This window comes from Podarcis vaucheri (assembly GCF_965113315.1).
Source record: "Podarcis vaucheri genome assembly, chromosome: 4".
Lineage (NCBI taxonomy): Eukaryota > Metazoa > Chordata > Lepidosauria > Squamata > Lacertidae > Podarcis > Podarcis vaucheri.
This window is the reverse complement of record NC_138762.1, coordinates 54832465-54847923: the sequence shown is the minus strand read 5'-3', so window position 1 is coordinate 54847923 and position 15459 is coordinate 54832465.

The following is a 15459-nucleotide window of genomic DNA, read 5'->3' as shown; positions in this document are numbered from 1 at the left end:
GCGCTTCTAGGAGGCTGCCTTTGTGCGCGACATAAAGCCCTCTTTCCCTCCCTCCAGCCCCGTGTCACCTGTGGAAAAGGGGCTGGATCCAGTGACGCAACTCGGAAAACTGTTAGGGAAGCCAGAGCAGGAAAGTGAGTGGGGGGCGGCGCCGCCGCTTTAACCCACGTTTCCTTTTTGAAAGAGAAACTTAAGACTAGATGACCCTTGGGACCCCTGCCAACTCTACAGTTCTATGGCCCTTTGTGGAGGGGGGGGCAGCACCTGGAAAGACGGGCTAGGGGAGAATTGGGGCGGCCGCCTTAGGCACACCAGAAGCGAAGCACGTCCTGAGCTACAAAAACAAACCCAATTCCTGCCTCGTTTTTTGCAGTTTCTGCAAAGCGAGGGAGTCTCCCCCGCCTCCATTCCTCGGTGCCTCCTCCTCCCCCTGCTCCCCACTACGGGTCTCCCCTGCACTTGGCCAGGCCGCCTCGCCCTCCTTCCTTTCCCAGAGCAGTGGCTCAGAGCGCCTCCTTGCACCGCAGGTACACTCCGTGGGGAGGGGAGGGAGCGGAAGCCCAGACCAGCCCCCAACCTGCTTAGTCCGACCCCTCAAACCTTCCCAAAATAAGAACTCTGCGTTCTACAACGTCACCCCCCAGCGGGGCCCCCTTTATTCCCGGTGAGAGGGGGGCGATGGAGGGAAAAAGCTGCTTCCCACACTTACCCGCCGCCATCTTGACTTCCCGCAATGAGCCGGATGCGGCGCCTAAGCTCCCTGCCGTCGCTTCTCCGCCTCCTCTACTTTGCACAAGGCTTCAGGGTCGCCGGCCGATTCATCCATCGGCCGCTCTTTCAAGCCCACTCGGAGGAGGAATGAGTCGAAAGAGCCAGAGACGCAGCCGCAGTGGAAGGCCCGCCCCTCCCTTCCAGTCTCGGGGCGGGGCAGAGGCCACCAGGCTGGCAAGCAGAGCGCCGAGAGTGAGGAAGCTGATGCAACGCGGAGGCAGACCCCGGCTGGAGTGTGTTAGAGCAGTGTTTCCCAACCTTTTTTTCGACTCGCCCGCCTCCCTCCAGGCAACATCTCGCGGCACACCAGGCAACATCTCGTGGCACACTAGTGTGCCGCGGAACACCGGTTGGGAAACACTGTTCTAGCCACTTGCAAGATAGGCACCAGGAAACTGAAACTGCATCTTAAAAGCATTTGTGTCAGCTGTAAAAATACTTTTTCTCGCATGCTCTCATTATCATTCATTTGGAACTAATTTTCAAAGAATTACAAATGCAACTCTGTGTCCAAATCCCTAGATCTCTCTTAGAATTTGTGAGGCCCCCTGAAAGTGCCCCTTTCTGTGCATTATTGACTCTTAGTAAACAGGCTTCTTAAATACTTTCGAAAGAATACTAGAAGCCTGAAGTTGAAGAATAACTAGTTAGCTCAAATCACTATGTAAAATTCACACATGATACTTCTTGACCTACATTGCTCTGCAGTGACCTTCAGGTTGCCAGGTTACAGTGCTGCAAGTGACAGGATTTTTTCCTATGCAACTGTTAAAAGTGCAAGAGAAAGAGAAAGGTATTGGGTGGTGAAAAGAGTAAGAGAAACATGCCATCTTGAAGTTCCACAACTACCCATTTTGGCCATTCTTCACCCACTTTTGTCCATGACTCCACTCACCATTGGCTGTGGCCCCTTATTGGCTGCCATGATCAGCAGCCCTTCATAAGAAGGTTTACCAGATGGCGGGGACACCATCTTTAAACTGAAATTCACAGTAAGGTCCGTCCCCCGTCCCCCCGCTTTTTCTTACCCTGGCCTAAACTCTAGTCCTAGCAGCTTTATGCCCCTATACTTTCCTTGTCTCCAGCCCCCTGTCCTCCAAACCTTAACATCTCTTGTTCCCACTGCCCTTTGCCCTTTTCATCAAGCCTCCTTCATCTCCTCTTCCCTCGGATTCCTGCTTCTCTTGTGTTTACGTTTGAGGAAACCACACAACTGGTGCCAATGGGGCACCCAATGTCCTTATGTTGCTGGACTACAACTCCCATCATTCCTTGTCATTGGCCCTGCTGCTTGGAGTTCATGGGAGTTGGAGCCCAAGAAACAAAACTGTCACAAGAATGGGTCACAGTACCACCCCCGCCCAGCCTGCCATTGTGTCACTTCCCTCTTTTGCAGTCAGAACCTTTTTCATGGTCTAATTAAAACGTTGAACCTGCCCATACCCATTTGGTTTGCCTGCCTCGCCCTTTGTTATCTGAGTCCTTTTCATTTTAAAATATATACAAAAGATTTTATACATATTCACTCACTTCATCCCTCTACCCATTTTGCTCTGGCTATATTAAGATTTTAGGTCCATGCAGGTGGAGGAGGTGGAGCCACAGCCAATGATAGGCAGAGCCAACTAATTCTAGTTGGTCCCCATCTGCCCGCCTCCCTGCAAAATTCTATAAGGGCAACAATGACCCTGAGGCCTACTGACATTATTGGACTACAACTCCCATGAGCTAGCTGGGTGCTGAGGGGAGTGGTAGTCCAAAACATCTGGAGGAGACCAGGTTTAATTTATTTATGTATTTATTAAATTTATTGGTCGCTGACGAAGCAACTGCCAAAGTTGGCCCAGGATGTGTTAAGGAAAAATTCCTGAGGCAATGAGGAACATATGGAAAGGGAGACAAATGTGACCCCAGGAGGCTGGTGTGGGCACTTGCATTATTCTCCATGTAATAGTTTTTGCCCACACGCCACAGGACTCTAATACAGAAAGGCATGTGTGGGCCTGAGACTGAAGAGGAATTATTAACTGATCAAATTAAACAGACTGTCACAGGCACTTTAAAAGGCAAGGAAAGCGCTGGCTTGTCTTTGATCAGTTTCTGATTAACTCTGCATCTCTGACTTGTAGAGAACTAAGGAAGCAGATGAAGGGTGACCTGTAATCTTGGATGGGCAGAGAGGGGGTGTTTCCTGACAGCATCTGAGGTTGGTGGACGCTGTTTGCTCCATGGCATAGCACGCCTTCTGCCTCGTATTCTGAGGGGGAATGTCCTTGGCCTGTTATCTTTTCTGCTGAGTGGACTCTTCTCTTGGCAGCCTGCAATAGACAAAGAAACCGTGGGGAAGGTGGAAGCAAGTGACATGGCTGAATTGCTTGCCGTCGCCCTGTTGCTGCGCTGAGTCTAGGGATCCTTTCGCCTGAATATCTTACTGCTCAGGCTGTACCGCTTTCCCGTGGGATGGTAAGACCTCCACACCATCCCTCAGTTTCCAGGCCTTAAAGTTATCCTGTTGGTTAATGAAGGCCAGTTGCCTCACAGGTCCATTTTCTCTCTTTCACTTGATCTAGCTGTGCAAAACTTCCTTCAAGGTTCATTCATGATTGTGTAATGAGTTGGGGGGGCAGATTTCCCTAAATTCCTGGGTCTAATAAAAGTTATTCTTGGAGGGTTAATCTGAAAGTTAAGACTTTAAATAGCTGGACTCAGCTTTCTCTGTCCAGGATACCGCATGGCAGAGGAGTTATCAAGAGGAACCATGAAGATCTACTCAACAGAATGGCTGAGTTATTGACCTAACAGAAGACAGAGAGAAAAACCATAAGACTAAGACTATGTGCCCCACCCTGTGCTTTGGGTAGTTAGCAAAAGACAGTGCCAGATTGGAGCAGGGGGGGGGGGAGAGGGGAGTTTCAGATTTGCAGTTTGGATGATGTAAATGAACAGAAAAGAAGCATCAGCTTTGAAAGTTGGAGAGAGGAGGCCAGCAAGAAAGCAGGCTGCCTGTTTTATGCTGAAGATAGGGTCAGGCATGATGTTTGAGGTCTCTCAGGATTGAAGGCTGCAGCAGTGGAAGGAACACTGCACTCTCTCCATCTAGGCTCAGGTAGTATATATGTGCAAATAGGCTATATATCATAAAGACACCACAGTCTCTGTTGTCCCACATTGTCCAAAAGGAAACACAGACCCTGGCAAGCATGCCTGGTAGCCCTGGAATCTTGCGCCGTTTGGAGACAGCTTTAAGATATCTGAACTATGTGACAATACAAAAGCACTGATCTGAACTTTTAAAAAATTAAGAACTTTAAGGGGGGAAAGTTTTATTTTTTTAAACTGGATTGTAATTATTATGATTTTATATTTCTAATTGTTTGGTGGATTTTAACTGTGCTTGATCTACTTTCTTATTTGTACACTAGAGAACTCTTTGACCGAATGGTACAGTATATATATCTTCTAAATAAAATACTTCAGCTAACCTGTTTGCTTTTTGTTGTTGTTCCTGTGGGGGATTTAAGTGCAACCATGTAGCCCTGCAAACAAGTAGTCTTTAGACCTTTAAAAAAGCAACACCTTGTTAGACACCAAGTTAAGAAATATTAAACTAGGGCTGCATACACATCAGGCATTTAAAGCACATTTAAGACACACTCTCCCATCCCCAAGAATCTTGAGAACTGCAGTTTACCCCTCACAGAGCTATAATTCCCAGGACTCTTAACACACTGCAGTTCCCAGTTCGTTTGTTTTTGGAAGGGGGTGTCCTTTAAATTTAAACGGTGAGAGAAAGAGTTAAGTTGAAGATTTCTGCCTCCATTTTCACAGAACCTATGTCTGGCTGATTTACTTCCATCAAGTAGCTTTCCTTAACTGCATTTTTGGAATGCAATTTGCCAGCCAAGGCTGTCAACTGAAGACATAACTTGACTTTATTCCACCATATCAAAGCAATATAAGCAGCATTTTCTTTAGGGAGGGTGGGGGCAGGGAAGGCCAGTGATGGAATATTAGGCTCTTGCTTGCTCCAACCCAGTCAGAAGGCTGCAATGAGTCTAGCATAAACAGAAGCAGCTGGTTGCACAGCATGAAGTGGCGGGACCACGAAACATGGCAGATGCTGCTTCAGCTGCTAATGGGTACAGAGCATTAGCGTCCAAGCCTGGGTCACATGAAGGACCCATTTTAACTGTGACAGGACACTGTCAAACTGCCATTCTCACTGCTTTTTTTTAAAAAAGAAAATCTGTCATATCTTTGTAGCAGCAAACCCCTAGCCTCAAGTTCACAGGATAAGGGACAAAAAAATAGAGTACATATTTCAATTCAAATTTTAATCTGCTGTAAATGGGACAGTCCCGCTTTTAGAAAAGAAACACTTCCTTTTTATCTATTTTAAATATGACAAAGATGTAACATGGAATGAAGTTGCTTTTCAGAACTTCTAGTTTCCCTAAGAAAACTGTAATGACAAATCAATTAAAAATACTTAGGTGCAAAATATGAAACACCGAATCCCAAACTCAGTTGAAAGTATGTCACTTGGACTAGATGGTAACGAAACTCTAAAGCAATGTATTTAAAGTTAAGTTTATTAACTGGTGTCATTTCACTATTCCCAGTGCTTTCATGTTGTACAAAATGAAAATTCTAAAATGTGATAAACATACTATTTGTCATAGAAAGTCTAGTTTTCATTCATAAATAACAGTGTAGTAATGTTGAGAGAAATCTAATTTATGCAAGCTTGTCTGCTAGCCAAGGGGAGAAGAGCTAAATTATTGGTTAACTAATAAGGTGAACTTGACAAAAATATAATTTGGGATCCATGGAGATCAGCCCTGGGAGATAAGCCTTCGATCCTATACTCACTTATCTGGGAGAAAACCCCACTGAACTCAGTGAGGTTTACTTTTGAGCAGACATTTATAGGATTGCACTGTTAAGGGTTAAACTTTTTAAATCTATTTCTGTTTGGCTAAAACCCAAATTTCACTAGCTGCTGTGGCATTTATGGTACTGTGCAGCAGGAGAGTGCTAACTTAGATTTGCATTCTATTTGCATTAATGTCTTGGACTGTGTACATAACGGTGCAACACTATAAGTTCACTAAAATGTCATTATAAAGCTTCATACAATGAAATCTTAATTTTTTTCTTTGACATGGTAATTTTTTAAGCAACCAAACACACAAATGAACACATGGAAAATAAAGAGACAGACCAAGCAAAGAGATCAAGGAAAATAATTGCAGTGGGTAAGCAATAGCCCTGCAACTTAGAGGGCATTTTCTATAGATCTTTTTCATTGAAGAGACTGTGGTTCTGTTTGCTAAGGGATCAGTTGCAAGCATTTGTGAGCTATTATATACTGAAACCTCCAGCAACATTGCTTCAGGGCTGGCATGGGTGTCTATAGAAACAGCTTTAAAAGGCTGGTTGGTTAAGAGGTTGAGAAAACAGATATTAAGATAATCTAATAAAATTCAGTGGCCAGGATCCATATTATATCACATGTGTTTGTTTTAACTATTTTCCCTCTGAATTTCATTTTTAAAACTTCCATGGCAGCTTACAGCATCTTGCAAATAATATTTGAATGCAATGCAGAAAATATATAATCTGCAACAGTTTTTAAAAGTGCACACAAGCAGATAAAATTCTATGCATGATTATTTGGGTGCAAGCCCCATTTAATGCAGTAAACACAGGATTGTACTGTTAAAAAAACACACCTAAAAGCAGCAGGATAGCAATAGCAGTACCGAAGCATTTAAAAAGGCCTGGTTAAACATAAAGTCTTTCACTAGGCACCTAAAAATATTATGTTCTGTGCCAGTCAAACTTCCCAGAGTATAACATTACATATGCCACATAGTAGACACAGTGAGAAAGGATGGGAAAACCTTTACCCATAAACATTTAGACACTGTTAAGAGACCCCCCCCCCATTTGTATGGTAAGGGCTAGCAGCTGCATTGTGGACAAATTGGGAATCAAGAGATCAGGCTGGATCTCATAGCAGCCTGAAAATGCAAATCTGATCCTTAAAGTGGAAGCTACAAATACAACCCCATCTAGAACAGGTTGAACACCAAAATAACCTAAAAAAACCCCTTCCAAATCAGACCAGTGGCCAATCTGGCCCAGCATCCTGTTCTCACAGTGGTCAACCAGATGTCTATGGGAAGTCCCAGTACCAGGACCTGAGTGCACACAGGATACATTGAGTTCACTTTGAACTGCCGTGTGTATGCAGCCTTGAAGCATTGGCCACTTTAGATGGTCAGCAGGATGAGCTGGCCTGTGCTCACCTCCGTTCTGTGAACTGCATCTGCTGTTTCTGTCTCCCAGGCACCCAGAAAGCTTACTGAGGGCGGGGGAAAGAGGAGGTACCAGGAGGACACCCTGAAAGTTGTTGAGGTTTTTTATTTAGGATTTTTTTTTTACAAAGACGCCCCCCCCAAAAACCCATGATTTTTCGATTGACTTCTCTAAGATCCAGGACAAAGCCCTGCCTTTCAGGAATCCCCCCTGGACATCAATTCCAGCTTTGAAATATCAGCAATGTCCAGGAAAATCTGGATGTATGGCAGCCTTGGTTATGTCCCCACCAATTGTTACAAATAGCATCTGCAAAGGATACTGGGAATGAAAGTCTCAGTTCCTTCCTCAGTGGGAAAGGAATCTCCGCTGAGATCCTGCAGCCCCACCACTGCCCCTGCCTCTTTCTCCTTTTGTTGCCCCACAAAACTTACCAGGGGCAGAGAAAGGAGCAAAGGCAATGGCAGTACAGTGGTACCTCAGGTTACATACGCTTCAGGTTACAGTCTCCATCAACCCAGAAATAGTACCTCGGGTTAAGAACTTTGCTTCAGGATGAGAACAGAAATCGGGCTCCAGTGGCACAGCGGCAGCAGAAGGCCCCATTAGCTAAAGTGGTGCTTCAGGTGAAGAACAGTTTCAGGTTAAGAACGGACATCTGGAATGAATTAAGTACTTAACCCGAGGTACCACAGTATCAGCAGGGAGGATCCTTTTTCACTGGGGATGGGACTGAAACTACACGATTCAGCATCCCCAGTGGGAAAATAATGTGTTTGAGTCTGTTTCTTCTTGGGATGGTAGGAGCGGGAGTTAGTCCCAATCCTAGCCCTGGAGGGAAAGGATACTCCACTGGGCTCAGGAGTGCCTATTGTTCCGCTGCCACTCACACCCCTCTCTTGCCCTATTCTAGACTTGGGGTAGGGCAGTGGCCATGGTGGAGGCAGAACTGAGGTGAGGATGACCCTTCTTGTCTGGCTTGACCATCTATAAATTGGCTTCTGCAATTAGGGTCCTAGTTCAAATATGTGTGTCATTGACATAGAAACAAAATGAATTAAATGTTTAAAATGTATGACTTATTCTCCATATCAGAAATTTCCTTATGGGCTCTGTTCCAGCACTATGAGCGTTGCAGAAATTAACGTTTGAGGCTGAAGGAAATCTCCACGCGGCAGTGAGAAAACAAAGGGTGTTTATTGCTAGCAATAAAGGCTCAGTGGGATTACTCTACAAAAGCTGAGCAAGTCCCAGAAGGGTGGGGCCTCCTTAATATACATAGCTGTTATCTGTTAAAACAATACATATGCATAACCTTCCTCCGATCTAAAGTTACAACACAATACTAATTATACCATGTATGGTCTTTCCTTCATTACCTATTCATTAGTCTCAAAACAGGGACGCGGGTGGCACTGTGGGTTAAACCAAAGAGCCTAGGACTTGCTGATCAGAAGGTCAGCGATTCGAATCCCCACGACGGGGTGAGCTCCCATTGCTTGGTCCCTGCTCCTGCCAACCTAGCAGTTCGAAAGCACCTCAAAGTGCAAGTAGATAAATAGGTACCGCTCTGGCGGGAAGGTAAACGGCGCTTCTGTGTGTTGCTCTGGTTCGCCAGAAGCGGCTTAGTCATGCTGGCCACATGACTCGGAAGCTGTACGCCGGCTCCCTCAGCCAAGAAAGCGAGATGAACGCCACAACCCCAGAGTCAGCCATGACTGGACCTAATGGTCAGGGGTCCCTTTACCTTTGTCTCAAACCAAAGGACTCTTTCTAAGCAACCTCCGCTGCACGTGATCTCTTTGCATTCCTTTCTACCTGAGGGGGTTAGCACATTTGAGCAGAGCAGGACTCCTTTTCAAATGCAGACACTTAGGAATGTGTTTACAACCTTGGGAGTAAAGCTGCTCCTAGCACAAGATAAGGACGACCTGGAGGTTTCTATATGCATCATGAGTACCAGCATCTTCTTGTTGTTTACTTAATAGGTTATTCAGCTGAATAGACTGCATTTGCACTCTGGAAAAAGCCAGAGGTCTCTACACACGCCCTCCTCCATGAAGACAAGGTATTGTCACAGTTTAAGGACACATTTCAGTCAGGGCAAAGTCTGTGGCATGGTCTGAGGAAAGTCTTGTAGGCCAGATAAAGTTGCTTAGATGGCTATATTCATCATCTCAGCCAGAAATTCCCTACCTCTCACATAAGGGCAGGTGCTGTGCTGAAATTATTTGTTGGACACGATGTCATTAACTATGTGTATGTGTGAGATAGAGTTTTTAACTTCAGAACTTATTTTGCCCTTCCTTTCACCCCACTATATATATTTTTTCTAGTAGTGTCATTGAAAATTTGTTGAAAAATCAGAAATATTTCTAAGGAGCACACTGCAGAAATCTCTTGTCTTTGATTAATCAACTAATCAATCAGATATTTTACCTCAAAATTTCAGTAAATGTAATGGTGTTCTGAAGATGTCCAAGCAGGAAGATAAGTAGATTCTTTCTCTCTCTCTTTTGTAAGACTGGACCAGGGTGAAACAAACTGTGTCTTGAGAGTTGGAGGCAGCTGCTTCAAAGTCAAGAAGATGCAAAATAAAAATAAAAATTGGAGCTTTCCCCCAACTGTTAATGTAGCTGATGAGATAATCTAAAGGGAGCTGAACTCAGAGGAGCTGTAGAGAAAGTCAGGTACCGGTAATCTTCAGGGACTGGAAGAGTTTAATTTCAGAGATTAACCATCAAGAAAATGAGAGAGTGAATCCTTCGAGCCCTGAAATAAGGGTCAAATGGACCAAAAACAAAAACAAAAAAGCCCAACTGAGGGATTTTCCTCTTTTCGAGACACAACTATGGGAGCACTTTTGAATAGTTACTGTTTTGAACACAGATAGGTTATTGAGTGCTTGCTTATGAGTGTAAAGCCTAAGTCCCCCTCCCCCAAAAAAGAGAGAGAAGGACAAAATACATGGAGGGAGGGGTGTCTCTCCAGATGTTAGAAGTGAACACACATCTCATCTTCCCCAAAGAAAATTATGCTCTATGCAGCTACAAACCTTCCTTCCTTTTTCTTCTTTCTCTTTTTAAAAATTAATATTTTTACCATTAAATATTCTGTCACGTTCTGCATTCAAATGTGTATGGATAGTAACCAGCATGTTTAGGGTTCTGTACTCAAAGAAAGGAAAGGAAACAAACGACATCATTATCAACTGAAACACGGAAAATTACACCAAACCTTTTATTTAGAACCCCCCCTCCTTCCTTCTATCTATCTATCTATCTATCTATCTATCTATCTATCTATCTATCATCTATCTATCTATCTATCTATCTATCTATCTATCTATCACAAGCAATGAGCTAGCTTTTGCACTTCACAGAACTCTTCCTATTCCAGCCTCACAGAACGCTTCTAGTTAAACATGAAAATAAGTAGATAAATGCAAGAAATTGAGATGGAGAGGGGAAGAGAGGGGAGGAAGACTAGGGCTAAAATGCTGCTGCTAGGTATAATGCAATATGTTAAGAAGGCAACTTCAGAAGCTGTATGCTGGCTAATTAATTTAGATTGTGTTCGGTATAAAAGGCCACAGGTAGCATCAGTGTATACAGAGACAAAGAAGCAATATTACACCATGTTCCATATTACATAAAAAGCTTTCCCAGCAGCTTTATATCTGCAAACTCTTGGTGCTTAAGGACACATTACTCTTCCTACCACCTTTCTTCAAACTGATGTTAAAAGACTGCATCCATTTCTGTATGTTTTACACTAGTACAGGGATAGGCAACCTTCGGCCCTCCAGATGTTTTGGAAGACAACTCCCATGATCCCTAGCTAACAGGACCAGTAGTCAGGGATGATGGGAATTGTAGTCCAAAACATCTGGAGGGCCAAAGGTTGCCTATGGCTGCACTAGTATTTATTGTAGACAACATAGGTGTTCAAGACTCGTGCCTTTGTTTCCTCATCTGCCTGCCCGCAATGCATTTTCTCTCTCTGGAGCATATTTCAGTAGTACATTTCTGGCTATAAATGTTGCCAGCGCTGAGGTTTCCCCCACACACACCCCCGAGCTTTTGAACTGCCGACTAATGAGCTGTAGAGCATCACTTATGTAGAAATCATTGTACTTGGTCCCTCTGTTTACATGGCCGTTGTCAGCGAGAGAGCAAAGGGTCTGTGATATCTGTTCATTTGGAGTCTTGGCAAGCCTTGATCGCACTAGACTTCTATATTAACATCTGACACGGTAATAAACATCAAGGCCTCGGTGCCTGATGTTAGCACAGGGTGCCTTTCCGCTCAAAACATCTGGTCCCTTGACAAATTGTTACAGTTACCGCTCCTCACCACACCGTTGGTCCCTGGAAGATTGCAGAGCCCTACGGCACACGTACGGCCAGGGATCTGTTCTCAAGTTGTTGCCATGAGCCAGCCGTATGATGACAATTAGAGGCAGTTAGTGTGCAGATGAGACTTGCGAGTGGCAGGTGGCGAGAATGGGACTCAATTAACGAACATACACAAATCCCTTCCTAATGAGGCTGGGCCAGCCCCGATGAGAAAGGAAGCGTGGGTCCCTGACAGCAACAGAAAATCTGAAACAGAGAGGGAGAGAGAAGCCGGTCAACAGGTAGCAGCAGCATCAGGAAAACAAGCCTCACTGACTCTCAACAGTCAGGAAGAATAGTGCAGTCATGCAGAAAAGGGCAACCCAAATGATCAAGGGGCTGGAGCAACTCCCCCACGAAGGAAGGAGCTCTTAAAGTTATTGTTTTGTGGGGGGAGGCAAAGGAGGGAAGGACGAGGTAGAGGTGCATAAGATGGCGCACTGTGTGATAGAGAAAGCAGCCAGAGAGAAAATTTTCTTCCTATTGCATTACTAGTCAGTGTGATATGAGAGAGCCAGTGTGGTGTAGTGGTTAAGAGCGGTAGTCTCGTAATCTGGGGAACTGGGTTCGCGTCTCCGCTCCTCCACATGCAGCTGCTGGGTGACCTTGGGCCAGTCACACTTCTCTGAAGTCTCTCAGCCCCACTCACCTCACAGAGTGTTTGTTGTGGGGGAGGAAGGGAAAGGAGAATGTTAGCCGCTTTGAGACTCCTTAAAGGGAGTGAAAGGCGGGATATCAAATCCAACCCCCCTAGTAGAATCCAGGATCATCCAGTGATGATGAATGGTAGTGGGAGAGGCAGGAGATGCCCTTGGACAGCTCAGCTGGTTAGAGCGTGGTGCTGATAACACCAAGGTTGCAGGTTCGATCCCTGTATGGGACACTGAATATTTCTTCATTGCAGTGGGTTGGAATAGATGATCCTCAGGGTCCCTTCCCAACTCTACAATTCTATGGAAAGGAAACACCTCTTTGCACAGCAGGCCGCTGGGCAATATGTCACTCCTTTGCTGAGAGAGCCGCACTGGTTGCCAATTTACTACTGGGACAGGTTCAAGGTCCTTGTGCTAATCAACAAAGCATTAAACAACCTGGGACCCAAACTCCTCAAGGACCACTTGATCCCTTCTGGTCCACCTCGGTCACTTAAATCTTCTGATGGGGTGCTTTTAGTGGTTCCCCATGCTCCTTAGGTTTGGCCGACCTGCATCAGGGATTGAGTTTTTAAGTGAGACAGGGCCTGCTCTGTGGAACTCCTTGCCAGGAGAAGTCTGGAAGCAGTCCCTACAATAAAATGTAGTGATGATGGCCAGCAACTGGGATAGCTTTAAAGGCGAATTAAACAAATTCATGGAGGATATGTCTATCGGTAGCTTGCAGTCATGATGGTTATCTTTTATCTCCAGGATTGGAGTCAGTATGCCTCTGATTGCCAGTTACTGGGAAATGTGAGCAGAAGAAAGCTCTTGTCCTGCTTTTGGACTTGACATAGGCACCTGGTTAGCCACTATGAGATCAAAACAATGGAATAAATAAGCCTTTGGTCTGATCCACAAGGCCTCTTCTTCTGCTTATAGGGTTGATGAGCCATGCACTACAGGGCACATTTGATTAAAGAATAATAAGGTGTGCCATTATTTTTAAATTCCTTTCCATTTTTAAAGATTGTTGTTGCTTTTTACTTTGGATAGCCCATTTTTAAATGTTCTCCATAGTACTGCAGGTACTATTAAGGTAACACATATCTGCACTGGGCAGTTTGTAATACAGGTCGGATGAATCTTATACTTGCAACTGCTAAGTTTTATTTCCATTTTATGCATTTTCTTAATTTATACCCCACCTTTCTTCCATTATGAAACCTTAGGTAGTACCAGTGGATTCAGCGAGTGTGGTCTAACTATACAAATAAATACATTGACGTTGTTATTACAGCGAAGAAAATAAGTGCAAAAAAATCTCTGTTGTCCAGAGGGGCACTGATGCCAATGGGATCAAACACACTTAAACTCTGTGTTGGATTGGGGCCAAAATGTTTTGCTGTGGTTACAGATTATGAACTTCTCCAACATGTGTCATATTATCTCTCTCCCCAAATCTTCCAGATTTCAATATTGAAAAATAATGAGTTAAATTAAGGACAGAACAGCCTGTACCTTATAATTATGCTCAAGGTGTTTTTATGTCATTTAACACCATACCAGCTTTTTCTCCACTTCTCCGCAACTTGCTAAACACCAGCATGGTGAAGGATTCTGAAGAACTCAAAACCTTGATCACTATTTTGTGACGTTTTCATTGGTGTTGCCCTAGGATACATTTCGGATTTTTAAAACATTGATTGGCATGACTACCAATGAATTAAGAAACCATTCGTGCTAAAACAGAGTTGTACATGGTTTTTTGGTCTGTTCATCTTTGTAAAGAATTTTATCAGTAGTAGTAATAATAATCAATCAATCAATCAATCAATCAATCAGTCAATCAATGAGTACTGGGCAGGGGTGCTTGAGGCTTCTGTTATCTGCTGATTTTCCCCTGCAAATACCCTCCTGCTGGTCTCTGAAATGGAAAGTAAGCCTTAAATGGAGGGGGACAGGCTTAGGGGTGGGCGGATACTGAGGAGGGTCAGGGAGAATTAGGACTGGGATAGGATAATCTCATCTCATCTCCCCATCCTCTCCTCACTTCTCCCCACTCCTGAATTCATTTGATTTGGGCTGCAATCTTATCCCCCAAGCAGTCCTTACAACAAAAACATTAAAGAGATGCTTCAGATTGCAGAGTTGACACCATTTTTCTAGCTCCTTGTACACTACATATAATGTTAAAATACCACACAGGAAAAAGGTGGGCACTCTGACTTTTTCCTTGTGACATGACAATGTTCAGGACTGAAAGATTCCCCCATACAGGATGCAATATATTCTTGAGATTTACAGAGAGTGTTCATTGTGCTGCACCCCTCCCCACTGCTGTGGCAACTCTGTGTGTAGTCAAACCAAACAAACCATACTCATGTGGTAAGCGATGTATAGATTAATTGAGGGGGTTATTTTGTGGTGTCTGGCAACCTTGTTTGCCTTGCTCAGCAACACCGACCTGCAAAACTGCCTGCTTCATTTCTGTCATTTCTTTTTCCCCTTGGCCTCAATTCATTTATTGAAATTAATATGTGGGTTTGAAAAAATAAATATTGAGAACTATGCAATGAAGAGGCACTCAAGCTGATGTGCACCTCAAGCCCGACTCATGCCAACTAGTTCATTATAGTCCCAAACACTAATCTGTGGTATTCCTGGATATCTACACAATCCCCAAATCACAAACACATTTATTATTATTATTTTAAATGTTTTGCTGCTGTTCAAAAACAGCTCAGGTGAAGATATGGCACTGTGCAGAATGATATGGGCTCTATAATGTAATCCACAGTGCCATGACTATAAACAGGTCTAAGCAACAATATAGTACAACAGGAAAATGTTATTCAGTAGCTGTGCTGGATTTTACAGGTTTGTTCTGCAGCAGTACTGTGACAATCCATAAAATCCTATTTTCCGTTGCAGAAAATAAAAAGTACTGCAGACTACCCATTAGATCCAGCAAATCATAGCATATTCAGAACTTAAAAACAACAACCCCCAAACCCTAATGTCTGGAACTGCCTTCCAAAAGTTTAGTTTCACTATGTTTCTTGCCTGTGACTAAGCTGTCAAAATTACCTTTGTCTGAAGTGGCATGGAAACACTGGATTTAATTGCTATGATCATACTCAGTTTTGACAGCTGCAATACCTGGTTCAGGAAGGCAGTTAACAAAAAAGTCAACCGTTAAACATGTTTTCTACAACAGAGACTGCTAAGTTGCTACCTTTCAGCATCCCCAGCTAATTAGATGAGACGAGTTGAAGTTAATTTGGTGGAAAACATTTCTTGACTTAATGACATTTATGGGTAATTAGGCA